This window comes from Pongo abelii, chromosome 8 (genome assembly GCF_028885655.2).
Source record: "Pongo abelii isolate AG06213 chromosome 8, NHGRI_mPonAbe1-v2.0_pri, whole genome shotgun sequence".
In the NCBI taxonomy this organism is placed as follows: domain Eukaryota; kingdom Metazoa; phylum Chordata; class Mammalia; order Primates; family Hominidae; genus Pongo; species Pongo abelii.
Genome location: NC_071993.2, coordinates 55482090 through 55494950, shown reverse-complemented (window position 1 = coordinate 55494950; position 12861 = coordinate 55482090). Strand labels below are relative to the sequence as shown.

The 12861-nt window shown below is 47.0% G+C and overlaps 2 protein-coding genes across 10 annotated transcripts in view; one reads left to right on the top strand and one right to left on the bottom strand.

Annotated features, from left to right (window-relative positions):
- Positions 1-12861, bottom strand: part of WDFY4 (WDFY family member 4) — a 303041-nt gene that overhangs the window by 41700 nt on the left and 248480 nt on the right. The window lies entirely within an intron of this gene.
- LRRC18 (leucine rich repeat containing 18) overlaps positions 1403-12861 on the top strand; it is a 30031-nt gene continuing 18572 nt past the window's right edge. For 2 of the 9 annotated variants that reach the window (XM_054522303.2, XM_054522304.2), the window contains exons 1-3: positions 1403-1550; positions 6013-6115; positions 8644-8779. The gene's annotated coding sequence lies outside the window, so the exon portion shown is untranslated. Of the gene's footprint in view, positions 1551-6012; positions 6116-8643; positions 8780-9917; positions 10025-12288; positions 12343-12861 lie in introns of those variants that run through there. The other 7 variants (XM_054522302.2, XM_054522301.2, XM_054522307.2 and 4 more) reach the window with 6 other exon arrangements.

Sequence of the window (12861 nt, the reverse complement as noted above, 5' to 3'; positions counted from 1 at the left end):
GTTTGTTTCTAAAAAACTTCAATCATACATGGGATCACATCGTACACCCGGTTCTCCACCCAGCCTCCCTTGTGCTGCAGCAGCCCTGGAGATCGGCTCACACTGCCCTTTCGCATTCATCTCTGCAGCCGCGGGGCAGGGTTGCACAGCTGGATCCTAATTGATTCACCGCCTCCATGACAGGCTTTGTTCTCACAACTGACGTTTCCAGGAGCACCTTTTGGCACATGTCTCTGGGTACTTCTGTGAGTGCATCCATGAGAGATTTCAAGCTGTGGTGCTACTGGGTTAAAAAGTATGAGTACCATTTTGCTACCTATGGCCAAATGGTTCCTTTAAAAGGCCATACTAACATGGCTAAAATTAAGACTTACATATCAAACCAAAGAAGTCCCATTGTGGACGGCCCTGGTAGGAAAAAGGGTAACAAAATGCAATATTGGGGAGAGTGTGGGGAGGAGCCCCTCTCTCTTCACCTGAAACATCTCTTCTGTTCAGCAGAGATTATAGAGCCCGGCTCCTCAGCCTCCAAGGTGCCCCTTTGCTCCTTTTCCAGCTATTTCTTCCCCAACTCCATAAGACTCTCCTCTACCCCCAAGACCAGGTCTTCTCAAGATGATCCACCACACCAAGCCAAATCATATTCATTCTCTCCATCCATCCCCTCTGCCACAGTTCTATTCAGGTGCTTACAGACCCAGTCCCCACATATGCTCTGCTCCATCTGCATGGTCTATGTCAGGATCCTGCCAGGCTCAGTGTGGACAAGGCCTGGCTGCCCTTGTGTCCCGGGGGACAGTGCTGCTTCACCTTCCCATCATAGCCCCACCGTCACATCTTCTGTCCTGGGCTCTCCATACCTCTGCATTCAATTCTTTACTTGGCAGATTTTCCATAAGCAGAAAGCAACCCTCAGGCTGGGATTTACCTCTTCATCCCTAATAGAGAAGTCATCTATTTGGGCCATGTATCCAAGCAAGCAACACCCAACAATAAGCAGAGGCAAAACATGCTCCAATGTACTGCTTTAGCTTGCAAAGGGTCAAGTGAAGATTTGGTTCTCCTGCTGTGTCTGCGACTCTGCCACCCATCCAGTTCTGGAGGGTAGGCTGCTCTTAAGGCTATAGGCAAGGGCAGAGCCCAGGCTGGAGACAGTGAGGGTTGTCGCCTTGAAAAGTACCGGTGCTGAGCCCTCCAGAGCCATGAGCATGTGGAGTTGGCGCACCACAGCCTGCTGCTCTTGCTACTCTGTTTTAGAAGTTGACAGGGGAGTGAGGACAGAGGATTGAAAGCAGTGGAGCTAAATGTGCCTGTTAGGATCCAGGAAATGAGATTCAGCCTCTGCTCTCCTCCCTTTCAGACAAGGTTCTAGAATTTTGCCTGTGGTCATTTGTGATGTTACTATCAGGTGGAATGGTGTACAGAAGAAAAAGGCACTTCACCATCCCACGCCTCATTTCATTGGCTATCAGCTCCAAGGAAGTTCCATTATTTCTGGTACTGTCAGAGAAAGACACCATTACCAGCAGTTCCAGGACACCTAATCAAAGGTGAGTTCTATTTTTAAAAAATATTGTTTTAAAATCATATTAATCTGAAGGCCATTACAGAACTCTTAAAATGATCTATGTGAATTTTGTTGGTAACTGGTGATTAGTTGAAAGTATTTCTTTAAGAGTTAATAAATTGCATCGTCCATCATCCATCATTATCATGTGAGTTTTAGATTAAATAAGATGTTGCAAATGGCTCTTGGCTTTCTAATGTGCTCCTGAGATCTGTGGGAGGCAGCCTGAGAAAGAGCTCTGGCTGTGAAGTCAGGGACACCTGGATATAAATTTTACCTCCACCACTTAAATGGGGGGCCCCGAGCAAGACAGCAAGCCGCTCTGATTTGCCATATCATCCTTTCAACACACTGGCCACACCGGTCACACAGGGGTGTGGGAGAGCCAGTGAGACCATGGGTCTGGAAAAGGCTAGCATTGGTGTGGGCACGGAGCTACTCAACAGGCACGGTCCTGGTGATGTTGACATTGTTCAGGAGCAGAGGAGATTCTTTTCTACTCTTGGAGGAAGGAGCGTGCAGTGGCAGAGTGGGGCCTGCTTCTGGTCAAGACCGTCTTGACTCTGCCAGTCCCCCTCTGGGTGACCTTAGAATTGTGCAACCTGGGAAACTGGGCACCTGCTCGGTCAGCCCAGTGGACACAATTCTGAGGAGCTCCTCAGGGTTTGCTGGGTGCCTGCATTGAGCTACAGGACAAGATTGGGGCCTGTGGGCAACTTGGGGTGGAGCAGAGAAGAACAGAAGAACTCGAACGAAGCCACTGAGGATTGTGGCAGTTACCCAGCCTGGCCTTATTGGGCCTAGCATGGGCGGACATACAGGGGACATCACATCAACCCTTTCACTCCCTTCCCGCCCAGGACAGGTATCCACCTCTACTGGATGACTTCAAAGATAGAAAGATTATTTCTGAATCAGGATGTTGTGGGTAGTTCAATTTCTTCCTTATTTTCAGGGGTCATTTACACCCATCCTGCTTCATTTTTAACCAAATCTCTGTCCTTTACCCACCCCCAGACGAGCTTCAAAAGCTTGAGCACTACTGCCATGTGGCCTTACAGCCTTCCCTACCCCACGCTGCACAGCATCAGTGCCCTTGAGTTGCCTCATAGTCCTGCTTTGACTCTTCTCCCTTGGGCCAGCTGCACCCAAACAGCACCTCCACCCTACCCTGAAACCAGGCCCCCAGAGCAGGTGACAGAGAGGAGGGAGCCAGAGGCGTGTTCTAAGAGCTCTTCCTCCATCGGGGGCTGGCAGAGCAGCCTGTGGCTGGGCTTCCAGATATGGTGGGTTAGCCCCCAGACAAAAGGCTCTCAGCCGAGGGACTCGTCTGGCTAAAGGCTGCACCCTCTCAGCCCTGGAAGGAGTCTGGGGTCTCTGCCCATCCTCTTCTTCACCTGGCACTAGGAGGCTAGGTGTAGCCCTAACATGGCAGACATCTACGGAGGGCCTGCAGGTTAACCTGGGCCCCCGAGCTAACGCAGACACATCTCAAAATCCTGCTGCCTCTCCAAATTCTCCCATGTTGTGTTGCCTATTTGCAAAAACAGTTTTGAGGACATGGTAAAATGGGTTAGTGAGTGACTGAGGGATTTGATTCTTGAGTTTCTTAACTCAAGCACTAGGCATACGCAAGCCACAATGAGAAGAACATTTGCTTATGTGGGCAAGCTGGAAACACAGGCCTGCTGATGGGTGTGGGCTATTTCTCAGGACAGGAGAAAAATAGTCTTGCTTGGCCATTGCCAGGGGAGGCTTCCTGGGTAAGGAATGTGTGAGCTGGGGAGATGCTGGGGGCAGAGTGTGGCAGGGGCAGAGTTGTTCAGTGAGAAGCCAAACACACTCCCTCTCTCCCCATTTATTTCTCCTGAGAAGCACATCTGGGTCAACCTGGACTCTACTTTTCAGACCCAGGTAGGGCATTAGAAATCCATGTAGAGACAGACATACCCTTTCAAACCAGAGACACCCTGCTGGATGAACAGCTCATTAAACTTCTCTGTTATAACTACCTATCGCTCTTCATTTCCCTAACATGTGGAAAATCTGCATACAGTTCTAGACCTAATAATAACACTTAATTGTTTAACCTGTTAGAAAGTGTGAAGACTTTTTGCCTATTGTCTAATTTCCACAAAGGCCCAATGAAGTTACCATAATTTCCATTAACAGATGAAGATATGGAGGTGTGGGGCAAGGAGGTGGTGTACAGGCCAGGGAGGTGAAATTCATTGTTGGTGTCTACCCTAGGCCTGGCACAGAGCAGCCAGCATAAACACCGACACACTGACTGTTCAGAGCAGCTGCCAGGACCAGATCTTGCTCCAGGGCCCTGACACTGAAGAAAACAAATGCAAACAAACAAAAATCTTCATCCAAATGTATGCAAAGCCAGCTACCTGACAAACTAATCAGTGGCATATATTTGGCAGCATGATTGTAAAAAATGAGCATTAGTAAATTGACCAGATTGTTATTGTACAACTATGCCATAATATGAGGCCGTATATACGTGAAAAATCTGAAAGTTGGCTGGGCGCAGTGGCTCACACCTGTAATCCCAACACTTTGGGAGGCCGAGGTGGGTGGATCACCTGAGGTCAGGAGTTCGAGACCAGCCTAGCCAACATGGCAAAACCCTGTCTCTACTAAAAATACAAAAATTAGCCAGGTGTGGTGGTGGGCGCTTGTAATCCCAGCTACTCAAACCCAGGAGGTGAAGTTTGCAGTGAGCCGAGATCGTGCCACTGCACTCCAGCCTGGGTGACAAGAGTGAGATTATGTCTCAAAAAAACAAAACCTGAAGTTTATACAATACAAAGTTACTGCCAGTTGCCAAAATTATGAATGCTTTTAATTTTCTTTTCTTTTCTTTTTTTTTTTTGAGACGGAGTCTCACTCTGTTGCCCAGGCTGGAGTGCAGTGGCGCGATCTTGGCTCACTGCAACCTCCGTCTCCTGGGTTCAAGCGATTCTCCTGCCTCAGCCTCCCAAGTAGCTGGCACTACAGGTGCTTGCCACCATGCCCGACTAATGTTTTTGTATTTTTAGTAGAGACGGGGTTTCACTGTGTTAGCCAGGATGGTCTCGATCTCCTGACCTTGTGATCCGCCCTCTTTGGCCTCCGAAAGTGTTGGAATTACAGGCATGAGCCACCACACCCAGTCTGAGTGCTTTTAATTTTCATAAGGTTTTACATACCTATATTTTAAAATGTATTTATCTTGTATATTTTCCTCTTTCAAATATTGATTTTATTTTTATGTGCTTTATGATTTTTATATTATTTAATTTCAATTTTAAATTATGTATTCATATATATTCTAATTAGAAGTATACTGGGTAGTAGAATTTGAGGTAATTTTTAATTTTCTAGTCATCTTCATTCAGAAATTTATTTAAATCTATTTGCTATCTACATTAAATTATGTATTTTATTTTTTGGACTTAAAACATAATATGGTAATGTTTATGTATTAAAAAATGTTATAGTTAGCTCTCATTTAATGATTTGTTTTGTTTTTATTTCTAAATTGAAGTCATTTTATTTTGCTTTTTTTGTACTTTCCAAAATTTTTACTACTTAAATGTAATTTTGGATTTGAAATTACTTATTTCACTTATTTGCTAATTAATTTATTTTCTAATTTATGACTGGGTGGAAAAATTTAGAGCATTTCAATTTCTTATTTCTGCATATACATTTTCTAATTTTTCTTCAATGCTTTATCATATGCATAATAATTTTCATACTTAATTTGTTTTCCTCATTTTCTCAATTTCTGGAAATTTAATGTAAGAAAAAAACTGAAAAAAAGAAGACTGTAGATGCACAAATAGATAATTTCAGCCTTATTCATGATAATGCCAGGCTGGAAACAGCAGGAAAAGCAAAGCACAAGGCTTACTGCTGTGTGTTCATTCAGGATGCAGATTTCAGAAACTACACATCAGCATTTAATGACATATGATCAAGTAAGAGAATATGATTACAGGGCTGTATGATTTTATGAGTATTGTAGCTACTCTGATTTAACAGTGGAAAAAGGGTGCAAAGAGAAACAAAAGAGTAAGAAATAATTAAATTCAAATAAATAGATGAAAGACAGCCCTCTCAAAAACCAAAGAGCAGAAAAAAATACTTGCACAAATTCGAAGAAAGGGGAGTGATGTTTCATGAATGCTATTAAAGTGAAATGTGTGTCTCTTTCAAGAGAAATGTGTGGCTTCTTCCCTGTGTAGCCACATCCGCCTGGCTGTTGCCATGGACAGGGGCTCTGACTCGTTCCTCTCCCACTGACTGCTGGGTGAACAGGAGGAAAAGCCCAACTGCAGGAATCACAGGGGTGAGCCCTGGGGTTCCCTCCTCGTGGCAGGCAAGCCAGGCTGTCAGGAAATTTGAGTGTCTTAGAGACCCTTTCAGCCTTGCCTCCTCTCACTTTGCAGGCTGGTGTCAAGACTGTGCTAATGATCTGGATCCAGGTCCTAAGTCTCTTGTTGCCTGGAGACAAAGTTTCACAGTTGAAGAGGAGAAGCTGGGACTAGCAGGGTAAGTTTTGCTCGGGTGGCGGCCCTGCGCTTATCAATTTACTTTAACTGTGCCAAACACCTGCTTAGATCTCTACTTTTTCTCTTTCTCCCCTCCTTTGAGTAAGCAACTTTGGAAATGCCTGTTTTCCGAGTATGCTTTATTTACAAAGCCCAGACACTAGCTAATGCATTATTTAGGAGAGGAGGAAGCTTGCCTGAACCCCAGCCAGGAAGGGCAGCTAGCTGGGACTCAGTGGGCGTCCTCAGGGGCCAGGGCACAGGCGAGCCTGGGAAGGCAGGCGTGCGAGTCAGTGGCACATCGGGGATCACACGGGATCCTCTCTCCAAAGTCTGGGTCTCCGTGAGTGTCTTTGCTGCTCTACAGGCTAGGTGGAGACGTGTTTGAACTGCTTGCTTTCACCCGACCAGTCACCCCTCTAAGGAAACTAAGCTGTGACTGCTTGTTCATCCAGGAAGGTCCAGCCTAGCAGAACAAACCTGATTACTGCTTACTGTAATGGAGTTTGGAGAGCAATCTGTGTTTTAAGAAGTCTGGTGGTAAACTTTTTCTACAAGTTATCCTGAACACTAGAACTCACTAATAAGTGGTTAAGCCCTAGGCTGAGCTGGGCTTTGCAAAGGGGGATTCTTCATGGGACAAACAGGAACACACTCCTCAAGTCCCATCTTTTATGACAGGTATAGTGGGAAAAGGCAGGCCCTCTACTTAGAGTCTTTGTGACTCCACACAAGTTTCTCAGCCTCTCTGAGCCTCAATTGCTGTATCCCTCCAGTGGAGATGAAAATCGACACATCAGGCAGTTGTGACTCAGTTATAATGTCTGTAAAATGCTTGGCCTATAGTGGGTGGTCCACAGAATCCATACAGAGGGAGGAACCTCATTTTAATGTGCTAAAAATTAGGTAGTATCTTTGCTTTGCAAAGGGTCTGGCACATAATAAATTCTCCATACATTTATCAACAACACGGATGCTATGTGAACCAAGCTTGGAACAACACTCCCGGCCAATGAAATGGGGACTCAGAAAGGTTAAGAAACTTATGCAAAGTCACACGTTTAGGAGGACAGGGCTGTGACAGGCCTGTAAGCTGGAGTGATCACATGACTTCTGGGTTTGAGCCTCAGCCTCCAGGGGAGATGGGATGCACTGAGACAGCTGCTGTCCACCCTGCAGGGCCCCTGAGCCCTGTGGTTGTCGCAGACTGGTTTGTTAGTGCCTGGTGCTTGGTGCCTCCAGCTTCTACTTGGGCCTCCAGTGGTCTCTCACTGTTGCCCAGCATCAAGGGTGACGTCAGGCCCTTTCTCCCTTCCTATCAGCGGAGAGATGAGAGAGCTAAAGCTAGCTGATGTTTCCAGGCCCCTGAAACCCTAGAACACAAGGTGTGCAACTGAACCATGCCCATGTCTACTCTGCTGCCAGCCCTATCACCAACTCTCAGCCCGTTGCCAATGCAATTCACTGCCAATTTTTCAGTTTCTGAGCTCCCTACTAGTCTCACATAATGGAACTCATCTCAGCCCCTAGAACTGGGTCTAATAACACATGCGTTCTTCTTTTTCGGGGAAGGATGAGCCATAAGGATGGGGCTTGACCTGGACTAGGAAGAAAGTTTCCCACAGGATCTAGCTCAGCTCCTGCCAGCATCTGCAGAATACGATGAGTCAGGAGCTTCCTGGGTGGCCAAGAGAGCCATCCGACATTGTAAAGCCAAGCTTGCATTGGAAAAGCCAGATGGCAGCTAGTCCTTGGGAAAGGGCACCAAAGAGACGCTGGCTCCAGTCGAGACATGCGCCTTTGACTAGGCCCTGGGCGTTTCATCTGTGAAGTGGAGTGACTAAATTAAATGAGATGATGCACATGAGGTACTTAGACTTTGTGCTGGGCAAAAGGAAGGAAAAGATACAGGAAGTGCTAGGCCCCTCTAGCAGTTCCAGCCTGCTCTTGGGTTTTCTCTTTGCCTGTTCCACATATACAATCTAGAAGAATGTTCCATCTGCTCTGCTTCCACCACAGAGCCTGGATCCACATGGTCCCTCCTCCGCCATGCCCCTCAGCACAGACTCCCCTCCTCTCCTGCCTGCCGCTGGCCTGTCTCCATCACTCTCCTTCCCTGCCTCTGCTGCCTCCCAACGGCCAGCGTTATCCTTCTAGAGGGCCTTATGTTGTCCCCTACCCATGAGCACACGGCCCACCTTGTGCTGCCCTTGCTCAGCTCTTCACCCTCCCCTCCTTGATCTCCAGCTTACCCCCTCTTCCTGTCAGTTCTTTCCAAAATCCTTCCGTGTGGCTTCTTCTTAGCATTCTAGTTACAGCTCAAATGTCACCTTCTCAGAAAGGACCGCCCCACCCACCTCAGTCTGAGTTAGCAACGTCCCCACTGATATGCCCTTTCTGACTTTGGCGTTCTCTGTCACATCACCAGCTATTATTATTTGCAGAGCATTTACACCAGCTGAAATGCTCCTGAATTTCTCTCTCTCTCCCTCTTTTTTTTTTTTTATTTGATCTCTCTTGAAATGGTAGCTTCACAAGGAACACAAAGGTATAGCCTTGCTCACTGCATATCCACTGACCTGACCCATAGTACAACTCCAGTAGGAATTGTTGGACAGACAACTGAATGAGGAGACTAAACTGTAGCCAGCTCTAGAGATTAAAAGTGAGTATAGGAATAATTATATCTGTAAGTAGCTATTATTATATCTCTTTTTCTATAATCACTAGTAATGTTATTATTAATAATTTGTCAGTGCTTGAAAGGTTGCAAATACTTTGTATTTGGGAATCAGCAAAGATTATTCTCCAACTCCTCCATCTGAGATTCCTGACCAGTGGGGAGTGGCCCAGAGCAGCTGGTTTGAGGGAGGTAATGGAGACGGTGCAGTCTGGTGACTCCACCAGCATTCCCCACCTGCACCCACCACTGGTGGTAGAAGCCAGATGACTGTTGAGTGCCCACTGAACACTGGTCACCTAACATTTTTATCACCTCATTCACTCTTCAAACAACCAGCAATTGACCAATCCATTTTGCAGAGCAATAAACTGGGCTCAGGTGTGTTATGGGAGTAAACCTGGGTTGGCAATGAAGGGGAGTGGGGCTCACTTCTATTTGCCTCACAGCTCCCATGCTCCCTGCAGCCTACCCACCTGCCTTTTCAGGCACAGCAGGAAAGGGACAGCCGGCATGACGAAAATGTGGGTGGCCATCCTATCTGGAAGCTGCCAGGGTGCTGCCCTGTCCTGACCACATCATTCTCAACTCTCCTGGCAATAGTTATGTCTGTTTGCACAAAGTCCTAAGGAAAGCTATCGCTCTTATTGGGGGCAGTGTCAAGTGCTTCATTCATGATTTCAGATAAACCTCATGAAGATTCAAGGAGGAAAAGGAAATCTGAATTTAGGAAAAGTTTCTACAGAAGAAATTTAGGATTAGATGTTGCAGCATTTTCTGAAAGACAAGGGCCTCCCATGCAAGCAATGAGCCCAAACTACCCTTTTTCTCCACTAACCTGAAGCATTCCTTCAAAAAGTAGGCCACAGTTTGTCACCTCTGGATGGAGGTTGCAGGGAGAAAGTTCAGCTTCCGCTTGACATATCCTCCCCACATTGCACCATAATACGGGTCACCCGCTCACAACAGGCCACATGTTGTTTATAGCACAACCCTCTGTGGCTGGCTGAGGGTTGGCTGGCTCTGATAGAGTATCTCTGGAGGGAAACAGGAACGGCTGCCTCGGGCTGCCTGCTCCTCCCCCACTCTCAGTGGCCACCTCTTGCATTCCACTCTGTGACAGCATAAAGAGTTCACAGATGACCTAGGACAGCACTGGCTGCCTCAGACAACCAGACTCTCCACCTGCTGCCCAATTCCTGTGTCTGCAGTGGTGGGGACACCTCTCAGGTATCCTCTATCTGCAACTGCCCCAGGCAAATCTAGCTCCAGTGAACAACTCCCACCATCACCCTGTCCTCTAATAGGAAAGGAAGTGGAATCGTGTGTGTGTGTGTGTGTGTGTTTGGAGTGTGAGTGTGTGTGCATGTGTGTGAACGTGTGTTTGTACCTTTTTTTTTCTGGTTAGAAATAGATTTTATATCTGTTGCAGAGAATTTAAAAATTATGTAGACATATAAAAAGAGCCCAGGACCGCCACCTGCAGAGAGCAGTGTTGCTGATATTCTTGGCGTTCTTTCTCTCCTCTTTTCTGGGTGTGGGGGTGCATGTGCGCCAGAGAACACAGGGCTCACACAGACAGATGTTTTTTCACTAACGTGACATCTTCAGCATTTTGCCTTTTGACATTTTTGGAAAATAATGTTTTGTTTTATTTTAGTTTCTGTTTATTACTTATTTCATTCTATGATTACACATTGATTATTTAATCACTTATCTATTGTTAGACATTTGGGTTGTTTCTAATTTGTTTTTACTAGTTTAAATGGCACCACCATAAGCATGTTTCTATCAAAAGTCTTGTTCTTATTTCCTGAAGGGAGATTTTTAGAAGTGGCCTCCATGTGTTCTCCATAGCCTGGTCCTACCTCTTCCCAAAGTACCAGCCGTTTCCTTGCTTCATCTCGTCTCTTTGCCTTGGCTCCTATCCTTCTCCCCTTGGCCTAACCCAGTTAAGGTAGCTTCAAGTGCAATGCTACTGACCACTCTCCAGCCCCATAGTGCACTTGTTCTCATGGTCAAACAATCCATCGTGCCATCGTCTGTGTCTATTTGGAAAGCATTCCTGTCTCCAAGAGGGTACACACTCAGTGACCAACAAATATTTTGTATGCAAGTGACAACCTGAGTTTTCCTGAGGGACCTCTCCCTTAAAACGTATTCATGTTCTGGAAATCCTTTAACAGTACATGTAAAAACAGTGAGTCAAATTGATTATGTAGCAGCTGACTCTCAGCTATGAAATCTGGGACAAAGCTGAGAGCTGAGACCCTTTCTGAGGACATGGGAATCAGGATTGACCTTGTAAGCACCTAGACTGTATCTATTAAACTAGTATTGACCAAGGGCCTACTCTGTGCTAGGAACTGAGGTGGACAAGTGAACAAGACAGGCCATGTGTCTTGGGGTAGGTGGGGGAGGAGAACAGGGATAGATAATAAATGCAAGCATAACAAGTAATGCATCATAAACTACATTTAGATGCCAGATGCTATGGAGGAGAAGTGCAGAGAAACAAGGGGCATCAATGTGTGGGGGAAGGTCAGTCTGCATTATTAATTGGGGATGGATGGAAGAAGAGGTGTCAAGTCTGATGCCACAGTTTGGTCCCTGAGTGTCCACAGGAGGCCAAGGCTGTCAGCCCAGCCGGAAGAGGCTGTGGTGGAGCAGCTGGCTGGGAGCTGGGCTTGGGACAGGCAGGGTTTGAGATGCTTATCATCATCCAAGGAGAAATGCTAAGTAGGCAGTAGGCTAAGTGAGTCCAGAATTGGGGAGCAAGGTCCAGGCAAGAACCAAACACTGGGGAATTGTTACTGTATAGATCGTATTCAAAGCAATGAGACTAGGTGGGCTCACCAGGACAGTGAGTGTAGACCAGCACGATGAGTTATAGGCGGAGAAGAGAAGCAAGGAGCTTGGCCATGGCCTTCAGGGGGCACGAGGCAGAAGCAGCCTCTAACCCACCCAATCAACTCCCTCCCATGCCTGGGCTATTTCCACTGTCCCCTGATGCCCACACTCACTGGCCTGGAGTATGGAGTCCAGGACACGGTAGCTTCCTGCTGGAGCCCAGAGGCTATTGAGACCAGCCCAGTGCAACCCCATGCCTGGTACCAGCCTCAGGGCTGGGTTTCTCCTGTTTCTTTACTTATCTTTTATTGTGCCTCCTCCCACCCTTCTTCCTTTCCTCCTTCCTTCTTTCTTCCTCTGTCCTCCTCCTCTCCTTCCTCTTGTTGTCCATCCCCTCCTATCTGCAATGAGGCCTTTCCACTGGATGTTTCCTCCATCTGAAATCCTCTCCCTGAATCCTCACTTCCTCTGATCTCTGCTCAGGTATCGTCTTCTCAAAGAGGGCCCTCCTGGCCTCCCCTTTCTAAAAAACACATCTTCCAACTCTTCTCTTCTAGTATCTATGTCTCTATCCTGACTCTTTCTCTTCCTAACATCCATCACACCTGTCATTACACCTTATTTTTGCTTGATTCTTCTTCTAGAATGTGAGCGGGACCTTCATTTTGTTTGCTGCCTGGAACAGTGCCTCATTCATAGTAGGTTTTCAACAAATACTGCTGCTGAGTGAATGACTTCAAAGGGCCATGGGAAGTTCAGCTGTGTCCTTAGAGTTGACCCTCAGCATTCCGCTTCGCAGTCATTTCACACCTTCTCAGGTGGTAGGCGGTCAGCAAAGCTGCCACAGAGCTGCGAGCTGTCCTGCAGCAGATGGGGTGCTCCAGTGGACTCTGGGCTGTCGCCAGTGGGCTCTCACCAGAACTAGAGGGTGTGCAGTGCAGAAAGAACTCCATGTGAGGAGATGCCCCAGCATGATACGAGGGGGCCTGTGCAGCTCAAAGGAGCAATGTGTCCTCTTGGCCCCCAGGATAAATTCACTGAAAGCCTGCACTCAGGGAGGCGGGGGTCACGGTCCATAAGGACGCTAGGCTGCAGGGTTGAATGGGGTTTCTACTGGGCTGTCACCTGGAGTCCGGGATCCCCATTTGTGTCAGTTGTGTGGTCCCATCCATGCTGCTGCCTCCTGTGCCAACCCCCACCAATACACACACACACAC